This window comes from Dendrobates tinctorius, unplaced genomic scaffold (genome assembly GCF_039654945.1).
Source record: "Dendrobates tinctorius isolate UK_male_01 unplaced genomic scaffold, ASM3965494v1 ptg000145l, whole genome shotgun sequence".
Classification (NCBI taxonomy): domain Eukaryota; kingdom Metazoa; phylum Chordata; class Amphibia; order Anura; family Dendrobatidae; genus Dendrobates; species Dendrobates tinctorius.
Window position 1 is genome coordinate 9,255,936 of NW_027361812.1, and position 24,027 is coordinate 9,279,962.

Genomic DNA, 24,027 nt, shown 5'->3' on the forward strand with positions numbered 1-24,027 from the left:
GGCACGTGATGCAAGACAGCTCCTTATGTGCATGTCACACAAGAGAGGGGTGGGGTCTCTCAAATCATGCATAAGCATGAAAAAAACTGGATTAAAAACACACATGTGACATGCACAATGTGAACAAGTCTGTTGGACCATGTTCACTCCACCCTGACTGAAACACAAACAAAAAGCACAGAATGACAAATGTGCAAAAATACCTTGCAATAAGACATATAACAGTAGTCAGCAAGTGCTGATAAAAGGTAATAACAAACACAGGGTATTTAGTCTATACGTTTTTTTGCAAAAAAATGTATACCAAGCTGCCTCACCAACGTCAAGGTAACCCGTATTGAAGCAGTCCCTATCTAATGTATTTAATACCTGAACATATGAACTGTGTCTAAATGAGCAGGATTAAGACAGGCGCTTTCTGGTATGTGCACGTGATGCAAGCCAGCTCCTTATGTGCATGTCACACAAGAGAGGGGTGGGGTCTCTCAAATCATGCATAAGCATGAAAAAAACTGGATTAAAAACACACATGTGACATGCACAATGTGAACAAGTCTGTTGGACCATGTTCACTCCACCCTGACTGAAACACAAACAAAAAGCACAGAATGACAAATGTGCAAAAATACCTTGCAATAAGACATATAACAGTAGTCAGCAAGTGCTGATAAAAGGTAATAACAAACACAGGGTATTTAGTCTATACGTTTTTTTGCAAAAAAATGTATACCAAGCTGCCTCACCAACGTCAAGGTAACCCGTATTGAAGCAGTCCCTATCTAATGTATTTAATACCTGAACATATGAACTGTGTCTAAATGAGCAGGATTAAGACAGGCGCTTTCTGGTATGGGCACGTGATGCAAGACAGCTCCTTATGTGCATGTCACACAAGAGAGGGGTGGGGTCTCTCAAATCATGCATAAGCATGAAAAAAACTGGATTAAAAACACACATGTGACATGCACAATGTGAACAAGTCTGTTGGACCATGTTCACTCCACCCTGACTGAAACACAAACAAAAAGCACAGAATGACAAATGTGCAAAAATACCTTGCAATAAGACATATAACAGTAGTCAGCAAGTGCTGATAAAAGGTAATAACAAACACAGGGTATTTAGTCTATACGTTTTTTTGCAAAAAAATGTATACCAAGCTGCCTCACCAACGTCAAGGTAACCCGTATTGAAGCAGTCCCTATCTAATGTATTTAATACCTGAACATATGAACTGTGTCTAAATGAGCAGGATTAAGACAGGCGCTTTCTGGTATGGGCACGTGATGCAAGACAGCTCCTTATGTGCATGTCACACAAGAGAGGGGTGGGGTCTCTCAAATCATGCATAAGCATGAAAAAAACTGGATTAAAAACACACATGTGACATGCACAATGTGAACAAGTCTGTTGGACCATGTTCACTCCACCCTGACTGAAACACAAACAAAAAGCACAGAATGACAAATGTGCAAAAATACCTTGCAATAAGACATATAACAGTAGTCAGCAAGTGCTGATAAAAGGTAATAACAAACACAGGGTATTTAGTCTATACGTTTTTTTGCAAAAAAATGTATACCAAGCTGCCTCACCAACGTCAAGGTAACCCGTATTGAAGCAGTCCCTATCTAATGTATTTAATACCTGAATATATGAACTGTGTCTAAATGAGCAGGATTAAGACAGGCGCTTTCTGGTATGTGCACGTGATGCAAGACAGCTCCTTATGTGCATGTCACACAAGAGAGGGGTGGGGTCTCTCAAATCATGCATAAGCATGAAAAAAACTGGATTAAAAACACACATGTGACATGCACAATGTGAACAAGTCTGTTGGACCATGTTCACTCCACCCTGACTGAAACACAAACAAAAAGCACAGAATGACAAATGTGCAAAAATACCTTGCAATAAGACATATAACAGTAGTCAGCAAGTGCTGATAAAAGGTAATAACAAACACAGGGTATTTAGTCTATACGTTTTTTTGCAAAAAAATGTATACCAAGCTGCCTCACCAACGTCAAGGTAACCCGTATTGAAGCAGTCCCTATCTAATGTATTTAATACCTGAACATATGAACTGTGTCTAAATGAGCAGGATTAAGACAGGCGCTTTCTGGTATGGGCACGTGATGCAAGACAGCTCCTTATGTGCATGTCACACAAGAGAGGGGTGGGGTCTCTCAAATCATGCATAAGCATGAAAAAAACTAAATTAAAAACACACATGTGACATGCACAATGTGAACAAGTCTGTTGGACCATGTTCACTCCACCCTGACTGAAACACAAACAAAAAGCACAGAATGACAAATGTGCAAAAATACCTTGCAATAAGACATATAACAGTAGTCAGCAAGTGCTGATAAAAGGTAATAACAAACACAGGGTATTTAGTCTATACGTTTTTTTGCAAAAAAATGTATACCAAGCTGCCTCACCAACGTCAAGGTAACCCGTATTGAAGCAGTCCCTATCTAATGTATTTAATACCTGAACATATGAACTGTGTCTAAATGAGCAGGATTAAGACAGGCGCTTTCTGGTATGGGCACGTGATGCAAGACAGCTCCTTATGTGCATGTCACACAAGAGAGGGGTGGGGTCTCTCAAATCATGCATAAGCATGAAAAAAACTGGATTAAAAACACACATGTGACATGCACAATGTGAACAAGTCTGTTGGACCATGTTCACTCCACCCTGACTGAAACACAAACAAAAAGCACAGAATGACAAATGTGCAAAAATACCTTGCAATAAGACATATAACAGTAGTCAGCAAGTGCTGATAAAAGGTAATAACAAACACAGGGTATTTAGTCTATACGTTTTTTTGCAAAAAAATGTATACCAAGCTGCCTCACCAACGTCAAGGTAACCCGTATTGAAGCAGTCCCTATCTAATGTATTTAATACCTGAACATATGAACTGTGTCTAAATGAGCAGGATTAAGACAGGCGCTTTCTGGTATGGGCACGTGATGCAAGACAGCTCCTTATGTGCATGTCACACAAGAGAGGGGTGGGGTCTCTCAAATCATGCATAAGCATGAAAAAAACTGGATTAAAAACACACATGTGACATGCACAATGTGAACAAGTCTGTTGGACCATGTTCACTCCACCCTGACTGAAACACAAACAAAAAGCACAGAATGACAAATGTGCAAAAATACCTTGCAATAAGACATATAACAGTAGTCAGCAAGTGCTGATAAAAGGTAATAACAAACACAGGGTATTTAGTCTATACGTTTTTTTGCAAAAAAATGTATACCAAGCTGCCTCACCAACGTCAAGGTAACCCGTATTGAAGCAGTCCCTATCTAATGTATTTAATACCTGAACATATGAACTGTGTCTAAATGAGCAGGATTAAGACAGGCGCTTTCTGGTATGGGCACGTGATGCAAGACAGCTCCTTATGTGCATGTCACACAAGAGAGGGGTGGGGTCTCTCAAATCATGCATAAGCATGAAAAAAACTGGATTAAAAACACACATGTGACATGCACAATGTGAAAAAGTCTGTTGGACCATGTTCACTCCACCCTGACTGAAACACAAACAAAAAGCACAGAATGACAAATGTGCAAAAATACCTTGCAATAAGACATATAACAGTAGTCAGCAAGTGCTGATAAAAGGTAATAACAAACACAGGGTATTTAGTCTATACGTTTTTTTGCAAAAAAATGTATACCAAGCTGCCTCACCAACGTCAAGGTAACCCGTATTGAAGCAGTCCCTATCTAATGTATTTAATACCTGAACATATGAACTGTGTCTAAATGAGCAGGATTAAGACAGGCGCTTTCTGGTATGGGCACGTGATGCAAGACAGCTCCTTATGTGCATGTCACACAAGAGAGGGGTGGGGTCTCTCAAATCATGCATAAGCATGAAAAAAACTGGATTAAAAACACACATGTGACATGCACAATGTGAACAAGTCTGTTGGACCATGTTCACTCCACCCTGACTGAAACACAAACAAAAAGCACAGAATGACAAATGTGCAAAAATACCTTGCAATAAGACATATAACAGTAGTCAGCAAGTGCTGATAAAAGGTAATAACAAACACAGGGTATTTAGTCTATACGTTTTTTTGCAAAAAAATGTATACCAAGCTGCCTCACCAACGTCAAGGTAACCCGTATTGAAGCAGTCCCTATCTAATGTATTTAATACCTGAACATATGAACTGTGTCTAAATGAGCAGGATTAAGACAGGCGCTTTCTGGTATGGGCACGTGATGCAAGACAGCTCCTTATGTGCATGTCACACAAGAGAGGGGTGGGGTCTCTCAAATCATGCATAAGCATGAAAAAAACTGGATTAAAAACACACATGTGACATGCACAATGTGAACAAGTCTGTTGGACCATGTTCACTCCACCCTGACTGAAACACAAACAAAAAGCACAGAATGACAAATGTGCAAAAATACCTTGCAATAAGACATATAACAGTAGTCAGCAAGTGCTGATAAAAGGTAATAACAAACACAGGGTATTTAGTCTATACGTTTTTTTGCAAAAAAATGTATACCAAGCTGCCTCACCAACGTCAAGGTAACCCGTATTGAAGCAGTCCCTATCTAATGTATTTAATACCTGAACATATGAACTGTGTCTAAATGAGCAGGATTAAGACAGGCGCTTTCTGGTATGGGCACGTGATGCAAGACAGCTCCTTATGTGCATGTCACACAAGAGAGGGGTGGGGTCTCTCAAATCATGCATAAGCATGAAAAAAACTGGATTAAAAACACACATGTGACATGCACAATGTGAACAAGTCTGTTGGACCATGTTCACTCCACCCTGACTGAAACACAAACAAAAAGCACAGAATGACAAATGTGCAAAAATACCTTGCAATAAGACATATAACAGTAGTCAGCAAGTGCTGATAAAAGGTAATAACAAACACAGGGTATTTAGTCTATACGTTTTTTTGCAAAAAAATGTATACCAAGCTGCCTCACCAACGTCAAGGTAACCCGTATTGAAGCAGTCCCTATCTAATGTATTTAATACCTGAACATATGAACTGGGTCTAAATGAGCAGGATTAAGACAGGCGCTTTCTGGTATGGGCACGTGATGCAAGACAGCTCCTTATGTGCATGTCACACAAGAGAGGGGTGGGGTCTCTCAAATCATGCATAAGCATGAAAAAAACTGGATTAAAAACACACATGTGACATGCACAATGTGAACAAGTCTGTTGGACCATGTTCACTCCACCCTGACTGAAACACAAACAAAAAGCACAGAATGACAAATGTGCAAAAATACCTTGCAATAAGACATATAACAGTAGTCAGCAAGTGCTGATAAAAGGTAATAACAAACACAGGGTATTTAGTCTATACGTTTTTTTGCAAAAAAATGTATACCAAGCTGCCTCACCAACGTCAAGGTAACCCGTATTGAAGCAGTCCCTATCTAATGTATTTAATACCTGAACATATGAACTGGGTCTAAATGAGCAGGATTAAGACAGGCGCTTTCTGGTATGGGCACGTGATGCAAGACAGCTCCTTATGTGCATGTCACACAAGAGAGGGGTGGGGTCTCTCAAATCATGCATAAGCATGAAAAAAACTGGATTAAAAACACACATGTGACATGCACAATGTGAACAAGTCTGTTGGACCATGTTCACTCCACCCTGACTGAAACACAAACAAAAAGCACAGAATGACAAATGTGCAAAAATACCTTGCAATAAGACATATAACAGTAGTCAGCAAGTGCTGATAAAAGGTAATAACAAACACAGGGTATTTAGTCTATACGTTTTTTTGCAAAAAAATGTATACCAAGCTGCCTCACCAACGTCAAGGTAACCCGTATTGAAGCAGTCCCTATCTAATATATTTAATACCTGAACATATGAACTGTGTCTAAATGAGCAGGATTAAGACAGGCGCTTTCTGGTATGGGCACGTGATGCAAGACAGCTCCTTATGTGCATGTCACACAAGAGAGGGGTGGGGTCTCTCAAATCATGCATAAGCATGAAAAAAACTGGATTAAAAACACACATGTGACATGCACAATGTGAACAAGTCTGTTGGACCATGTTCACTCCACCCTGACTGAAACACAAACAAAAAGCACAGAATGACAAATGTGCAAAAATACCTTGCAATAAGACATATAACAGTAGTCAGCAAGTGCTGATAAAAGGTAATAACAAACACAGGGTATTTAGTCTATACGTTTTTTTGCAAAAAAATGTATACCAAGCTGCCTCACCAACGTCAAGGTAACCCGTATTGAAGCAGTCCCTATCTAATGTATTTAATACCTGAACATATGAACTGTGTCTAAATGAGCAGGATTAAGACAGGCGCTTTCTGGTATGGGCACGTGATGCAAGACAGCTCCTTATGTGCATGTCACACAAGAGAGGGGTGGGGTCTCTCAAATCATGCATAAGCATGAAAAAAACTGGATTAAAAACACACATGTGACATGCACAATGTGAACAAGTCTGTTGGACCATGTTCACTCCACCCTGACTGAAACACAAACAAAAAGCACAGAATGACAAATGTGCAAAAATACCTTGCAATAAGACATATAACAGTAGTCAGCAAGTGCTGATAAAAGGTAATAACAAACACAGGGTATTTAGTCTATACGTTTTTTTGCAAAAAAATGTATACCAAGCTGCCTCACCAACGTCAAGGTAACCCGTATTGAAGCAGTCCCTATCTAATGTATTTAATACCTGAACATATGAACTGTGTCTAAATGAGCAGGATTAAGACAGGCGCTTTCTGGTATGGGCACGTGATGCAAGACAGCTCCTTACGTGCATGTCACACAATAGAGGGGTGGGGTCTCTCAAACCATGCATAAGCATGAAAAAAACTGGATTAAAAACACACATGTGACATGCACAATGTGAACAAGTCTGTTGGACCATGTTCACTCCACCCTGACTGAAACACAAACAAAAAGCACAGAATGACAAATGTGCAAAAATACCTTGCAATAAGACATATAACAGTAGTCAGCAAGTGCTGATAAAAGGTAATAACAAACACAGGGTATTTAGTCTATACGTTTTTTTGCAAAAAAATGTATACCAAGCTGCCTCACCAACGTCAAGGTAACCCGTATTGAAGCAGTCCCTATCTAATGTATTTAATACCTGAACATATGAACTGTGTCTAAATGAGCAGGATTAAGACAGGCGCTTTCTGGTATGGGCACGTGATGCAAGACAGTTCCTTATGTGCATGTCACACAAGAGAGGGGTGGGGTCTCTCAAATCATGCATAAGCATGAAAAAAACTGGATTAAAAACACACATGTGACATGCACAATGTGAACAAGTCTGTTGGACCATGTTCACTCCACCCTGACTGAAACACAAACAAAAAGCACAGAATGACAAATGTGCAAAAATACCTTGCAATAAGACATATAACAGTAGTCAGCAAGTGCTGATAAAAGGTAATAACAAACACAGGGTATTTAGTCTATACGTTTTTTTGCAAAAAAATGTATACCAAGCTGCCTCACCAACGTCAAGGTAACCCGTATTGAAGCAGTCCCTATCTAATGTATTTAATACCTGAACATATGAACTGTGTCTAAATGAGCAGGATTAAGACAGGCGCTTTCTGGTATGGGCACGTGATGCAAGACAGCTCCTTATGTGCATGTCACACAAGAGAGGGGTGGGGTCTCTCAAATCATGCATAAGCATGAAAAAAACTGGATTAAAAACACACATGTGACATGCACAATGTGAACAAGTCTGTTGGACCATGTTCACTCCACCCTGACTGAAACACAAACAAAAAGCACAGAATGACAAATGTGCAAAAATACCTTGCAATAAGACATATAACAGTAGTCAGCAAGTGCTGATAAAAGGTAATAACAAACACAGGGTATTTAGTCTATACGTTTTTTTGCAAAAAAATGTATACCAAGCTGCCTCACCAACGTCAAGGTAACCCGTATTGAAGCAGTCCCTATCTAATGTATTTAATACCTGAACATATGAACTGTGTCTAAATGAGCAGGATTAAGACAGGCGCTTTCTGGTATGGGCACGTGATGCAAGACAGCTCCTTATGTGCATGTCACACAAGAGAGGGGTGGGGTCTCTCAAATCATGCATAAGCATGAAAAAAACTGGATTAAAAACACACATGTGACATGCACAATGTGAACAAGTCTGTTGGACCATGTTCACTCCACCCTGACTGAAACACAAACAAAAAGCACAGAATGACAAATGTGCAAAAATACCTTGCAATAAGACATATAACAGTAGTCAGCAAGTGCTGATAAAAGGTAATAACAAACACAGGGTATTTAGTCTATACGTTTTTTTGCAAAAAAATGTATACCAAGCTGCCTCACCAACGTCAAGGTAACCCGTATTGAAGCAGTCCCTATCTAATGTATTTAATACCTGAACATATGAACTGTGTCTAAATGAGCAGGATTAAGACAGGCGCTTTCTGGTATGGGCACGTGATGCAAGACATCTCCTTATGTGCATGTCACACAAGAGAGGGGTGGGGTCTCTCAAATCATGCATAAGCATGAAAAAAACTGGATTAAAAACACACATGTGACATGCACAATGTGAACAAGTCTGTTGGACCATGTTCACTCCACCCTGACTGAAACACAAACAAAAAGCACAGAATGACAAATGTGCAAAAATACCTTGCAATAAGACATATAACAGTAGTCAGCAAGTGCTGATAAAAGGTAATAACAAACACAGGGTATTTAGTCTATACGTTTTTTTGCAAAAAAATGTATACCAAGCTGCCTCACCAACGTCAAGGTAACCCGTATTGAAGCAGTCCCTATCTAATGTATTTAATACCTGAACATATGAACTGTGTCTAAATGAGCAGGATTAAGACAGGCGCTTTCTGGTATGGGCACGTGATGCAAGACAGCTCCTTATGTGCATGTCACACAAGAGAGGGGTGGGGTCTCTCAAATCATGCATAAGCATGAAAAAAACTGGATTAAAAACACACATGTGACATGCACAATGTGAACAAGTCTGTTGGACCATGTTCACTCCACCCTGACTGAAACACAAACAAAAAGCACAGAATGACAAATGTGCAAAAATAAAAGGTAATAACAAACACAGGGTATTTAGTCTATACGTTTTTTTGCAAAAAAATGTATACCAAGCTGCCTCACCAACGTCAAGCTTATGCATGATTTCAATACGGGTTACCTTGACGTTGGTGAGGCAGCTTGGTATACATTTTTTTGCAAAAAAACGTATAGACTAAATACCCTGTGTTTGTTATTACCTTTTATCAGCACTTGCTGACTACTGTTATATGTCTTATTGCAAGGTATTTTTGCACATTTGTCATTCTGTGCTTTTTGTTTGTGTTTCAGTCAGGGTGGAGTGAACATGGTCCAACAGACTTGTTCACATTGTGCATGTCACATGTGTGTTTTTAATCCAGTTTTTTTCATGCTTATGCATGATTTGAGAGACCCCACCCCTCTCTTGTGTGACATGCACATAAGGAGCTGTCTTGCATCACGTGCCCATACCAGAAAGCGCCTGTCTTAATCCTGCTCATTTAGACACAGTTCATATGTTCAGGTATTAAATACATTAGATAGGGACTGCTTCAATACGGGTTACCTTGACGTTGGTGAGGCAGCTTGGTATACATTTTTTTGCAAAAAAACGTATAGACTAAATACCCTGTGTTTGTTATTACCTTTTATCAGCACTTGCTGACTACTGTTATATGTCTTATTGCAAGGTATTTTTGCACATTTGTCATTCTGTGCTTTTTGTTTGTGTTTCAGTCAGGGTGGAGTGAACATGGTCCAACAGACTTGTTCACATTGTGCATGTCACATGTGTGTTTTTAAGACCTATAGCTGCCCGACACCAAACCAACATTTCACATCTGGGGGGTATTACAATGGGGAAGGCATCACTCACTCTGACGCTGCCAATCTCTCCGCCAGAGAGTTCCACCTGTTGTCTTTGCATCAGGGCTCGGATCTCCTTCTGCAGGACTCGTTGTTCTCCGGAACCAGCAGTCTCAGCCACCTGTTGCAACAAGACAATAACCTCGGACAGAAAGTTTTCAATTACATTTGTACCAAGAGTCATCATGGGATTACATTCACGTCGGTCAATATCAACAACTATTAACCCTTGAGACTTTAGCTCTACCCGCCCCACTTTGACAGTAATTTCTTTACATCCTATCTGCGGTAAAGACTGACCATTACTAGCAACTGCTGTCAGTTCATCAGTTGGGTCACGGGTAAGTTCTGAATCAGCCTAACACCTCTTGTACAAAATGTACGGCATAGTGGTCACCTGGGAGCCAGTGTCCAGCAAAGCGTTCATGGGGATGCCGTCAATCACCACAGGAAGGATTGGTCTCCCTCCCACATATTCGGCTCTCCAGTTCCTTGGGCCTGGGGATCCTACTCCTGGGGGTTGCCCCCCTGCCCCAGGGGTTGCTCGTTTAAAGGACAATATCTTGCAAGGTGGCCTGCCTTGTGACAGCGACGACAGATGGGACGTCCATCCTGGTCATAGCGATCGTTGTTCCTTCCTCGAAGTGGCGGGGCTCTCCTCCTCCGGAGCCACGGGACATCCTCTGAACTGGAAGCAAGCTGGATCTTGTCTTTGGAGGACACCTGCAGGGACTGCACGGTTTTGGTGAGCGCAGCCATTCCTTTGGTCAACTCCTGGACCTGAAGACACAGCTCCTCAGTGGGATCTTTATCCAGAGTTTGGGTATCAGCCTCCACAGGGATGGAAGGGAAAGATGGGGCTTCCTGATGGTGGGTGATCGCTAGGCGCCTAGGGGGCGCTGGACGGCTGTCATTGGATTCCTGCAGTACCCGAATAGCCCTGTCCTTAAATTCAGCAAAGTCCAGATCAGGGTTTTGCAAGGTTATGATACGCAACTGTCCTCTGTGGGTACTGGACAGGAGTCCTTCAATGAACTGCTTCTTCAACAGTTTATCTTATTCCCTTACGCTGTCTGAATCAACTTGCTTAACTGCTCGCAGCGCCTCCTGCAGGTTGAGAGCATAGTCCCTGATACTGTCCTGCGCCTTCTGTTTACAGCCAAAGAACTTCATCTTGATTTCAGCTGCAGGGCGGGTGTCAAAGGTGCTCTTCAGTTTGGCCAGGACCTTTGCAACAGTCTCTTTATCAGTGTCCTGCCAGGCTTTCACTTCTCTCAGCGCTGCACCCGTTAGCTGTCCTATCAGGATATTTACTTTCTGGTTTTCAGACAGAGGGTAGACTTTGAACAAACTGCACAGTCTCTCTTTAAATTCACTCAGGGTGTGTGACTCACCTGAGTACTGCGGTAGCCAGGCCGCTCCCGGTATGTAGGGCATGGATAGCGGCATTATGGGGACTGCTGCGGCGGGCGCTGCTCCTGGTGGTACCGCGGGATTGGCAGCGGCGCCGTTTGGCGTGGACATCTTCTCCCCCCCTAGTTAACGTTAGCCAGGGACGGGGGTTGTGTGAGCTCACCGGCGGCCGCTTAACAGGCCCGATGCTCCGGGCTGTAGGCCTCAGCTTCTCCTCCTCTCGCGTGCAGTCCTCCCTTCCCGCGCAGCACTTTACTTCTTCGCGCTCTGCGGCAGGCTCCGCCCATGAAGGCACGCCTCTTTCTTCCCGTGCGCGCCAAGCAGCACGGCAATGGCGGCAACTGGCGCCTACTTCACACACAGTCTTTTTGCGCAAACATAGTCTATGGCACACAGGACCCAGGGATACCGGGATCCGTAATCCTGTTCGTGACGCCAAATTGGGTCACCCTCCCAGGGCTGTGGGGTACTCGGTACCGGGCCGGTGTATGGGGGATGTGTCACAGCAGCGGTGACCCGGTCCATGGCCCTGGGCGCCCAAGTAATGGGGAAATGTAGTTAATGGAATGGAATAGTTTGTGACGCCACCTGTGGTGTTCGGCAAGGGAGATTTTAAGCCGACGCTGCAGACAGCTCCGCTGGGACAGATGGTGTGGTGCAGCAGTGATGGTATAGCCCTCCACAGGCAGGGCTAATGTCCCAGGGCAGTGTAGCGGTGATTGGCACGGTGATGTAGCAGTGTCATAAGGGTAGGAAGCAGACAAGACACAGCAGGGTGCAATTTCTGTACCTTTACTTGATAACTGCAGTCCAGGGTCCTGATGACAGATGGTATTGGAGCAGGCTAGCCTGGAAGCAACTCAGGGATTCTCTCTCAGCAGGCAGGCTGGGCAGTCTCCTTCCTAGCCCTTGTTTGAATGAAGCACTCCAGTACTTAGTTGCTCTAGAGCTCCTCCTGTCAGATGTTCCCAAGAACCTCACTTACACGGCAGACGGCTGTAGCCTCTCTCGGGGACTCCTCTCTAGTCCTGGCTCTCTATCCAAGCTGCTGTTGTGCCTCAAGTCTTAGATGGGAGTAGGGCATTTACAGCCTCCTACTCCTCTGGTATCTGCTGTAGGACCTTTAGTATCTGTACAGCCGTGGAGACCAGGCTCCAGTTCGTGCGCTCTTAGCTGAGGGAGCTCTCCTTCCTAGCTCAACCTCCAGCTTCTTTCCACACGTCTGCACACTTCACCCTCCGCAGACTATCTGACCACTCCTTCCTCTTGGCCCTCAGAGGGCACCCCTCCCCTCAATCCTGGTTCAGAGTTCCCTCTGCTGGCCTGGAGTGGAACTGTGTTGCATGTATAGATTGACTATGAGAGAGACCCATCATTGCCTCCAAGCCTGGCATTACCCTCCCCTGGAGGAAGGCAAAGCCACTGTGGCGGCCATACTCCTGGGGGTGCCACAGATGTATCCTATGGCCTTATGGATGGTAACCCGTATCCAATCTGTTTTTCAAGTACCCATTCACTTGTAATACCCAGAATATGGATCAAAGTACTGCAAATATTTACACAGACCATCGGTCCATTTTTGGCTTCTGTATGGTGAATAGGTCCCATGGGCATGTTACAGTATATTTTGAAAAAGTCCCCAACTTATACCACAAGCTAAGTAAACAGACGCAATGTACACCAGTGTAACATGCTTGGGTGTTTATAAGGCTGTGTTCATCCCTTGGGCTGGGTTGTGCTTTTTTGCTACAATCACAGTTGAATTGCAAAATTTCTAGCTCAATTTTGACTGCAATGCAGCCTCAATGCCTAAGGGCGGCAACACGGTTGTGTAGATATTTTATATGAGCAATTTATTTTCTATGTTTCCTTTTATTCTATACTTATAAATGGAAGTCCTGGCAAAGCGAGTACTGTAGATAATTTAGGAACCATGTACAGGGTATGGCTCTCATTAGTGGCATAGACTGCCATGTGTGCTGTACTATAGTTTCATGTATCATGCAGGTTGTAGTAATCGTTGATTTGGTCAAGTGTCCCAAGTCCTTAGTGCTTGCTCACACAAGCGTACACATCAGATCGAATAGCATTTTATCGAATAGCACTCAAACCAATTTTATTCTATGGGGCAGTGTTGATTATTATTGTTATTATTTATTATTATAGCACCATTTATTCCATGGCGTTTTACATGTGAGGAGGGGTATACATAATACATACAAGTACAGTAATCTTAAACAATATAAGTCACGACTGGTACAGGATGAGAGAGGACCCTGCCCGCGAGGGCTCACAATCTACAAGGGACGGGTTAGGATACAGTAGGCGAGGGTAGAGCTGGTCGTGCAGCGGTTTGGTGGATCGGTGGTTACTGCAGGTTGTAGGCTTGTCAGAAGAGGTAGGTCTTCAGGTTCTTTTTGAAGGTTTCCATGGTAGGCAAGAGTCTGATATGTTGTGGTAGAAAGTTCCAGAGTAGGGAGGATGTGCGGGAGAAGTCTAGTATGCGATTGTGGGAACAGGAGATAAGAGGGGAGTACAAAAGGAGATCTTGTGAGGATTGGAGGTTTCGTGCAGGTAAGTACCAGGAGACAAGGTCACAGATGTATGGAGGACTCAGGTTGTGGATTGCTTTGTATGTCATGGTTAGGGTTTTGAACTGGAGTCTTTGGGTAATGGGGAGCCAGTTCAGGGATTGACAGAGGGGAGAGACCAGGGAATAGCTGGAGGACAGGTGGACTTGTCGGGCAGCAGAGTTTAGAATAGATTGGAGGGGTGCGAGAGTGTTAGAGGGGAGGCCACATAGCAGGGGGTTGCAGTAGTCAAGGCGGGAGATAATGAGGGCATGGACTAGGGTTTTTGCAGATTCTTGGTTGAGGAATGTACGGATTCATGAAATATTTTTGAGTTGAAGTCGGCAGGAAGTGGAAAGGGTGTGGATATGTGGTTTGAAAGAGAGATCAGTGTCAAGGATAACCCCGAGGCAGCGCGCTTGTGGGACTGGAGAGAGTGGGCAGCCATTTACTTTAATGGATAGGTCCGTTGGGAGGGTCAAGTGAGATGGGGAAAGATGATTAATTCTGTTTTGTCCATATTAAGTTTTAGAAATCTAGAGGAGAAGAAGGATGAAATAGCAGACAGACATTGAGGGATTCTGTTTAGTATGGAAGTGATATCTGGTCCAGAGATGTAGATCTGTGTGTCATCAGCATAGAGATGATACTGAAAGCTGTGAGATTCTATGAGGTGTCCGAGGCCAAAGGTGTAACTGGAGAAGAGCAGGGGCCCTATGACTGAGCCTTGTGGGACTCCAACAGATAGGGGGCGTGGTGAGGAGGTGGTGTGTAAGTGGGAGATCAGTGTTTATTTTTCTCATACCAATTTGGCATGGTCAAAATGGCTGCATGATGCGATTTGAAGTGCAAATCAGATGGACCACACCCATTCAAGTCTATGGGTGTGTGGAAAACATCAGACTGTACTTGGATGTCCGATTTCAGCGGCCTCACATAATGATGAAGGTGTAGAATTCTTGTTCACCATCTTCTCCTTAATGGTGCTGTGTTGCTCTTATGCGAGAGATTAGAGTTTGATTAGAGTGTCATTAACATATTCGATCCAAATCTCTAACATGAGAGAATCTAGGCTCTTGTTACTCCGACCTTAGAAAGATTATTCGGTACCGCTCACTTCTGCACCAAAGGAGAGTTGTGCCAATGGCGTTGTGACTAGTGATGAGCGAGTATGCTCGTTACTCTAGTTTTCTGAGCATGATCGGGTGCTCTCCGAGTATCTTGGGCGTGCTCAGAGATTATGTCCGAGACCCCGCAGCTGCATGATTTGCGGCTACTAGACAGTCTGAATACATGCAGGGATAGCCTGTTTGTTAGGCATTCCCCACATGTATTCAGGCTATCCAGCAGACGCAAATCATGCAGCTACGGGGACTCGGACATAATTTACGAGCATGCCCAAGATACTCGGAGAACACCCAAGCATGCTTGGAAAACTCAAGTAACGAGCATAATTGCTCATCACTAGGTGCGACCTTACATGCCTGCTGAGATGTGTACAATCGGCAGGCATCAAGCACATGGTCAAGTCTAATGAACAGAAGACTTGCACGATACTTGCCGAATGTGCACACATCTCAGCAGGTGTCACAACGTCGTTGGCACCACTTACCTAGGATTCGGAACCTCTAAAAGTGAGACAATTTTATTTAGATGCTGCATGTCTATATATAATACTTAAATATAACAACATGTATAATAATTGTCACATGAATGAGGTCAATCAACGCTATACAATTTAAAAAATGGTGGCACAAAAATTTAACATGCAAAATGTAAAACAAACAAGATGAAAAATAAAGATCCTTCAACCATTAAACTTCATCTCTTAGAAACCTAGAGAAGATCTGCTGAAAGTGGAAAAATATCTTAAAGAAACCCTTGAGGCAGATCAGATAGAAGACGAGCCTGACATACCACAGATTTGTGCCCTTTCTCTACTTGAAACTTTCACCTTTCTTCCATGAAGTTTATAAGACCCCTTTCTTCTGAAGAAAAAAAATGAATCACATCTTTGGCTTTCTTGCATGTAGGGACTCGTAGCTGAGTAAAAGTATCTGCAGCATTCTGAGGGGGAAAGAATCCAGTTTTTTTTCTTTAATTTATTATTACTACCTTTAAGAAACAAGCATAAACACATAATACATTCCAGTGTCAGCTCAAGGGAGGTTCCCTGCTCACTTCAGAAATCCATAGGGCGTTGCCCCATACAATTACATGTGTGCAGACTATCACTCTGTCAGACTCACTACTGCAGAGTACCCATTCAATGTCGCTTGTCTGAAGAACATTCACCTACAATCCAAAGTGCCGCGAAATGCCATGTTTTATGATGTTCAAATAAGTCAAATATAAAGTACATTAGGTATTACTGAGAATTAAGTCTAGTGGAATTTAACTACATAAATTTATTAGTATTTTCAAGAATGTAGGAATCATTCCCAAGGTATAGAACCTATAAGTTGTATGGAGCCATAATACAGCACCAATGGACCAATATAGATGCCACCAGTGGAGAAAATCCATATGGAGACCTCATATGGTGGCAGGAGGAGTGCCTACAGCTGTGTAATATGGAGCCACAAAAACTACATATACCTTACATTTGCATTTTCCATGAGGCTAAATAATGAAGACGCTACACGGAGAAGGCAGCCTGGTAAAATGCCATTATTTTATGTATGCAATGATACACTGGCAAGGGCTGTCCGTACAATCATACAACTTCTCACGTTTGTACAAATAAGGGAACATGTATGGAAGACACAGTGCAATTCTTCATTATTATAAGATCGGGGGCAGCTCTTAACCAACTTATGTATCAGATTATTATTAAAGCTGACAAAAGGAAAAATAATTGAGAAAAATGATTAGTACGTAAGGCTATTTTTACATCAAGTTTTACCTCAGTGTCTCTGTCAGGGCTTACATCCAAATCCCCGCAAAACAGGATTCGGGTGTATGACTGGGCTATTGACTATAGTGAATCAGACGGAGTCACAGTCTGCTTGTCGTACATGATTTTCAGCAATATACAAAGACATATACACCTAAAATGATGGACACTAGGACTCCGTCTGCATCACTATAGTCCATGGCCCTGTCAGCGCATACTCGCGAATCCAATTTTTAAGGGTTTTGATGCAAGCTCCGATGGAGATATTGAAGATAAATTAAAATGTAATTGTGTAAGCAGGTGACCAGATGCAATGCACAGATGAGCACAAGGCAGGAACAGACAACAAGCTATTTATTGCTTCTGGTATGGTGGGAATTTGTGGAACTGGGAAAGCGCTTTAACTGCCTTTCAGCAGTTTGGGCCTATATAAGATACGACCATCACCTTTCAGGGCTTATACACAGCATTCTATAATGCTGTATATGAACCACCAATCCAACCTGTAAGAGAAGTAAAATAACTTTTATTATACTCACCTACAGGGCATTTGGGTCCGATGGGTGTCACTGGTCGTGGTCTGGCGCCTCCCATCTTCATGCGATGCCGCCCTCCTTCTTGCTTCGCATGGAAGACTCTTCCCCACAGTCTCCTACATCGTTCTCCTGCGCAGGCGTTATTCTCTGCCCTGATGAGGGCAGAGCAAAGCACTGCAGTGCGCAGGTGTCGGGGCTCTTTAACCTTTTCCATATCTTATATTGGCCAAAACTGCCGACATTTTCCCTTTAACAGCAGAAAAACGACACAAACATAAGTGGGTTATACATTGCAACACATATTATAAGTCTTAAAGTTCAATCAGAAAAATCGGAGAAGTTTCTTAAAGGATTATACTGGTGTCGCTCTGACAAGACTGATGCACCCATTCCTGGGAGAGCTGCTATGGCACCTAGCATGGGTCACTGGGTATTCCAGCTAGGCCATAAGTCCTCCTAACAAAGTTCATCAAGGAACACTGAGCCTCCTTTGCCCCAGCAGACCTACAATGGCCAACAAATCTACAATTGCCCAGGCTGACCCCTGTACCACAGGCTGGTGCCGGCAATGACGGCCCGTCTCACTTGTGTCTCCCTCCTATCACCACATGGACTCTGGGTCAAGGCGAGAGTAGATCTAGTCCTTGGGCTTGACTAGCATAGTCAGGTCTTCAGATCTCACTGGGCATCATCTGGGCTCTGTCTGACAATGACCAGCACCCTGCTGGTGAACGCTTTCAGCTAAGGTCAGTCACTCTGGCTTCAGCGTCGTCCCTGGCCCACGTCCGCATCTCTCCTTCCTTTGGCATGCAGGACTTTTATATCTGGATGCTTCGTCATCAAAGGCACCTGACTCGGTGTCACGCTAGAACTTGTCCCCCCTGCAACTCTTCTGGTGCCGGTTGATTCCGCATGATCCTGTCTAACCAATAGGTGACAGCCTTCCCGCAACAATGGCACATCATGCAGGGGCTCTTCAGGACTACCATCACCTCCTCTTACAAGTGAACCCTTGTCTAAATAGGGAAAGTGAGTGAGGCTGCAGCACTTCATTCAGTGACAGGTCATACAGAATATATGATGGTGATTCTAAAAATGAATAGTGGCATATAGGATCACATTGTAAAAAATACCAAACATATACCATATGTTATACTATTTTGTGGTGTTCAACTCATACCATCCTTACAGAGGTCAAAAGAACATAGCGCCCTATGGGTACGTAGTTCTCAGATCTTTATGTAGCAGGTAGACTCGATGGTGTGTGATGGGGTCCCAAAGCCACGTCTGCCTCATAAATACTATTACACTTGCGCAGAGAAGTGTAAAATGCACCGGCATATATATCATAAGTATAGCACAATATAGTAGTACATAAAGCTATAATGGTTACACCCAGGCCCTGGTTACCAGCGTTAAAAGTGGTATATTGTAGATGAAGGGGAGGTCAATTATACATTTTAAATTTCATCCAAGATCTTCAAATAAGACTTTGAATTGGACTTGACATTTGGTGGTCCTGGGATGGCTTGTTCAATGTAGACTCTGTGCACACGAAAAAATAATTAAAGACCCTTCATATTTCTTTCTGCAATTTTTCGAGATCCACCATTCATGATCTGGCTGTAGAGAACAGTCTTTAAAAAAAAGGGTAAAGAAATCCAGGGCACAGAGACCAGCAGAGTAAGGCAAACAGTGAGTGGTGAGTAAGTACTGCTACACCAGGAATCACAGCAATGATTCAGAGTTTACACCCTATAATTTGTAGCTGCCTACAATACTATGTGCCTCTTAAATATTTCTAATAAAATGTGAACTTTACGTCCTTATGGTCTCATCGTGTTTGTAGGCTTGCAATTTTGCCTGGAGCAATGTGCGCGGTGGTAGCCTCGACAAGCAATTCTACATTTTAGTAGATTGACTGCACAAAAAAAATAGCCAAAAATGTAATATTAACCCCCCTCCTCCGTGTAACGTACAGGGGGCTTTTAAAAAGGTTCTCACTTTCTTTTTTCTTTCCATCACAGTAGTGAAAGGGAGACTTTTGACGATTCCATCAAGGTTCTTGCTAAGGTGTTTGGCTTTCACGGATGGAGGATCTGATGCTCAGGAGAGTCAGGACCCCTCAATGAATCATTATGTGGCGCAATCACTCTGGTGAACCTTTACAGTACATTATATTGTAAGTAGTTCATTTGATGTAAAAACAACAGTCTCTCTCTTAATTAATTGCTGTGGTTTCCACAAGTAAAGTCCACGACAATCAAGTAATTTATGATGGTGGTTGCTTTTGTTTCTTCATGAGTCTACAAAGAGACCAGCCTTTCATTGAAAAGCTTCTTACTAACCTGTTCTACAGTACTTGACTTTAACACTTACTCCACATTACACATAAAAATGTAAGGTATTCGAGGAGCTCTTCAGGCAAACAAATATATTGTACTTTTATGCCTAGTGCAGAAATTACTCATGTCACACCACCGTCTCAGGCCTTAGGCATATCACTATGCGCATGTGACCGACATAATTGTGAATTCATGAACATTTGGAATTACCCAAGGATTTAGAATTTTTAATATCTATAGATGCCAGGTAGTGAGAAAGCAAACAGAAAAAAGGATCATTTAGGGCTCTTGGCTTAAAAAATAAGTTCAGAGTCATTGACATTTGGAAAGTGCCATCTTCATCTCAATTGATCCTGAGCAAATTACTATATCTCTCACTTGAAGGATTAATCCCAACATATGATTCCACAAGACAGGTGATACCTTGCTGATTGGTAGGGGTCCAACGTCTTGGGCCCCTCAGACAATGAGTTTATAAGTGGTGCACCACATTTTCAGATCGGTGGGGGTTTTAGTGGTTGGTGGTTGGACCCCCACCAATCATCAAGTTATCCCTCATGACTTGCAATTTTCGGAGCAATTCTTTAGTTCAGAGGTGCAGAAACCTTTTTGGTCCCAGTGACAAATTTTGTGATTGTACCAATCCCAAGGTGCCTCATAAAAACTTGGAGAGGTATTCTGATCCGAATTATATAGCAACTGTAAAATATACTGTATGTCATAATCTACTAAGTGGAGGAGTCCATTTCTGACACTTCCACTATTTGAAAAGAAACATTGTACTATGCTCCCCTATTTAGCACTCCAGAAACAAAAGGAGTGAAGACGACCATACAATGAGTGCAGCCATCCCCATATCTCATGTGACACAGAAAGGCATCGTGGGTCGCATGTTGCTGCCGGGTCTCAGGTTGTGCACCCCTCCTTTAGTGACTTGTGCTGAATGTTGAAAAGAGGTGCAGTTTGTAGCCCGCTGCACTAGAGTATTTTTTTGGTAAAGCCAAAGTTCCAAAATATACCTCAGGTTCTTATGACATAAGAGTTAATAATAGAAGATCTGGTTTGCAGAAAGAGAAGAAAGAGCCATGTGAAGAGGAGTTACAACCATGTAGTTGTGATCTAGCAGAGTTTCAGGTCTGACCAGATACAGATACTCTCAGCGGGAAAGTGAGAGTAAAAGGCTATAGCTATGTCACCTAGGTGGAACTTACAGAATAGTTTCTTTCATTCTCTGATAGTACTAATGTACATTCTTTGCTCCCAAAGAGCAGCATCAATAAGACTTAATACTCAGCTGGTTCCAATGAAAACAATTATTAACCCGGTGCTATCTCAATGGCTTCCCATTCAGCCACCCATAGTCTGCTTTACACTGATGAGGTAAAAGTGTCCTGAAACAGTTGTCTGCAGAAGAGTTTCTGGTTTGGATTTTAATCTGGTTATGTTGAAAGCTTTGTTGAAAGGTCAGTCACTGAATTTTAGGATAGCTATCACTCCTAGGTGCTACTTGAAAAGCACTTTCTGGGATTTGGAGTGATAGACAATTTGCATACTTTTCTCCCATGCAGCTTTGCCAGTGATAGTCCACGCACAGAGGTGTATGACAGTTCCATAGAAGACTTAAGGCAGGCTCTTTACGGCATGTAAAACTGACCTGTTTGTATGAGCTCCCCAACATATTGGTCTTTAGCTATCAGCCAATTCAATGACCATTATCTTTCGCAACAAACATGCTATTTATGTGGACAACAGAGATAAGCAGCTGCCAGAGAAAACAGTGCTCATCTTACAGGACCAATTGAAATCCAACTTGCTTACCCTTACAGGAGTTTTTAGGGGCCGTTATACCGTCCCTGAAAACATGAGATTGTGGTCAAGATCTACGGACAAAAGTCATACACCTCTGTCCAGCACTGCCACACATACACTGACAGAGATACAGGAGCTTTATTGTTACAGTAAAGAATTGAACTTTCACTTATGAGGGCATGTTGGGTCACTTTGTCATTTTTGTTCCACCACCTATTGTAAAGTACAGAAATAATAACAAAGAAAGAATTACTGCGAATATCAAAGCTCCATGGATTGAATTGACAGGCAAACATTGGTAGCTCTGCTGTAATATCTTAGTGCCAGACATTTTGAGTTATACATGTATTGCCACAGATAAAGCAAGCCACAAGTTATACCATGAATAATCTCTCAGAGATCAATGTTCCTGCCAGGATATACAACTTCTGAATAGCTGTATAAAGTGTGGTCGTGGTGGCCATCCAGCTACTTGGCATCTATAAGATAGATAATATGCACTTATACAAAAGCACCAACACACCCATGTGCAGTCTGGCATAGACACGTGGGCAGGCAGTAACACACACACATGGGTTAGTCAAACAGAGGCACAAAATATACAAAGAAGTACTGATCTTAAAAGGAAGTTTAGGAGTGGTACATAATAAATTCATACATACTGATTGAGGATAGACATGACACGTACAAATATACCTGGACTACCATTTTGGCCAATTTAGCTGAACTGATAATTTAGCAACAGTGATTTCACTTCATTTTTAACTTGGTCCCAGAATCACCAGTTATCTGCAATGCTAAGGATTGGCCATAATATTTTGATCGCTTTGGGTTCGACCACTGGGACCCCATAGAAACCAAGAGTGTGGCTCCAGATCCATGATAGCTGGACTTTGCATCACCCTGCCTTGAATGGTGCCGATGCCAATATGCTCGACCCTCGCTCCATTCACTGGCTACGAGGTTCCTGGAATTAGCCCAGTGCTATACTGGGCTATCTCCAGCATTACCACAGACAATGAATTTAATAGAGGTCAAACCTCTGACTTTCAAAGTTCAGTAAGTTATTCCCAATACTATATATCATGGTGCCGGACCATGTTATTCTAAAAGGATTGATATTTATAACAGTGACTTGCATTAGATGAACTGTAGATTCAATAATAAAAGTGTTAGTAGTTTATTTTTATCAATTAATAAAATCCAAAGTGATGAATAAAAGAGAAATCTAAATCCAATCAATACTTGTTGTGATCATCTTTGCCTTCAAAGTAGCATCAAATCTTCAAGTTACACTAGCTGTACACCGTTTTCGAATGAACTCGGAAGGGAGGTTGTTTCGAACATCTTGGAGAACTATCCATAGATTTGCACTTTTTCCAAGCATTAGTTCAATGATGCAGCCGCTGAGTGCCAAGTCCCCTTTACTGTTTACGAGGCAGAGTTCCATATGTTTAGAAGATGTGATGTTTGGTATTACAACATAGTCTTATTCAATTAAATGGCTGCTCTTTGATGTCATACAAGGCACAACCACCACTAAAAATACGGAATTCTGCCTGGTTAATAACAAGGGGCATCATGGCATTTGTCAGAGTGCTGTGGTCCTTTCAATAAACTAATGACGGGGGCTGAGAATTGTACTTCTGTAGTTCCTAAATTGATGGCCTATCTTTATCTCAATTTTTGAGTCCTCGAAAACCCCTTTAAACAATATTTTATACAGTTAACCTTGAAAAAAATCAATTAGAACCTGAGCAACTTTGCAAGAACTTAGCTTTACTTGTCTTGAAGCCATGTTGATCGTAGACAGTACAGAGTGTTCTGAAGGCTTTGGAGCTGAAATTGCATGGGATCAGTGTCTACATAGAGCTTATAGGCATTCCCCTTTCAGCTTTAATTAAATCATCATGGCCATTTTCAAATTGATAAAGTCATTTGTTAAGATGAAAATGGAGCATTGTGGATGTTATCCACGCTGCTGAATAAGATGTAGGTCCAGACGTACTTGAAATAAAAGATGGTGGTTTATTCAATGCGTTTCGAAGTCCAAATGACTTCTTCCTCAGGAATAAACCACATGATACATGCGCTGATCTCTCCTGCAGTTTTTTTGTTCAAATTCATGTTAGCCACCTTCCCCAGGTCCAGCACTGCCTCTCCGCTGCAGCCCCTCTGATTGTGTACATGGTGCAGCTGCGACGTCATGCGAACAGCGCTGCGGACAATTATTGACTTCAGCATCTATATCGGCCTTTAATTTGATTACAATTCTAGGAATTGTCATTTTCTTACATGGTGCAGAAATAAAATATAGAAAAAATAAATTACGGGAGCCCAGCTGTTTCATCAGAAGCAACATGCATAATGCTCCTTTCTTGTACCATTTTTCAGCTGCATTTTTTAGTTTGTAAAATAGTGTTCAGGCTTTAAATGTTGATTTGCCTTCATTTAGGTATTGGGTTTTCTTCCCTT

The 24,027-nt window shown here is 42.4% G+C and overlaps 1 long non-coding RNA gene across 1 annotated transcript in view; it reads left to right on the top strand.

Annotated features, from left to right (window-relative positions):
- Window positions 1-19,428: 19,428 nt before the first annotated feature.
- Window positions 19,429-24,027, top strand: part of LOC141049529 (uncharacterized) — a 44,935-nt gene continuing 40,336 nt past the window's right edge. The window contains exon 1 of the long non-coding RNA XR_012220378.1: window positions 19,429-19,580. This is a non-coding gene — a long non-coding RNA (uncharacterized lncRNA). The remainder of the gene's footprint in view (window positions 19,581-24,027) is intronic.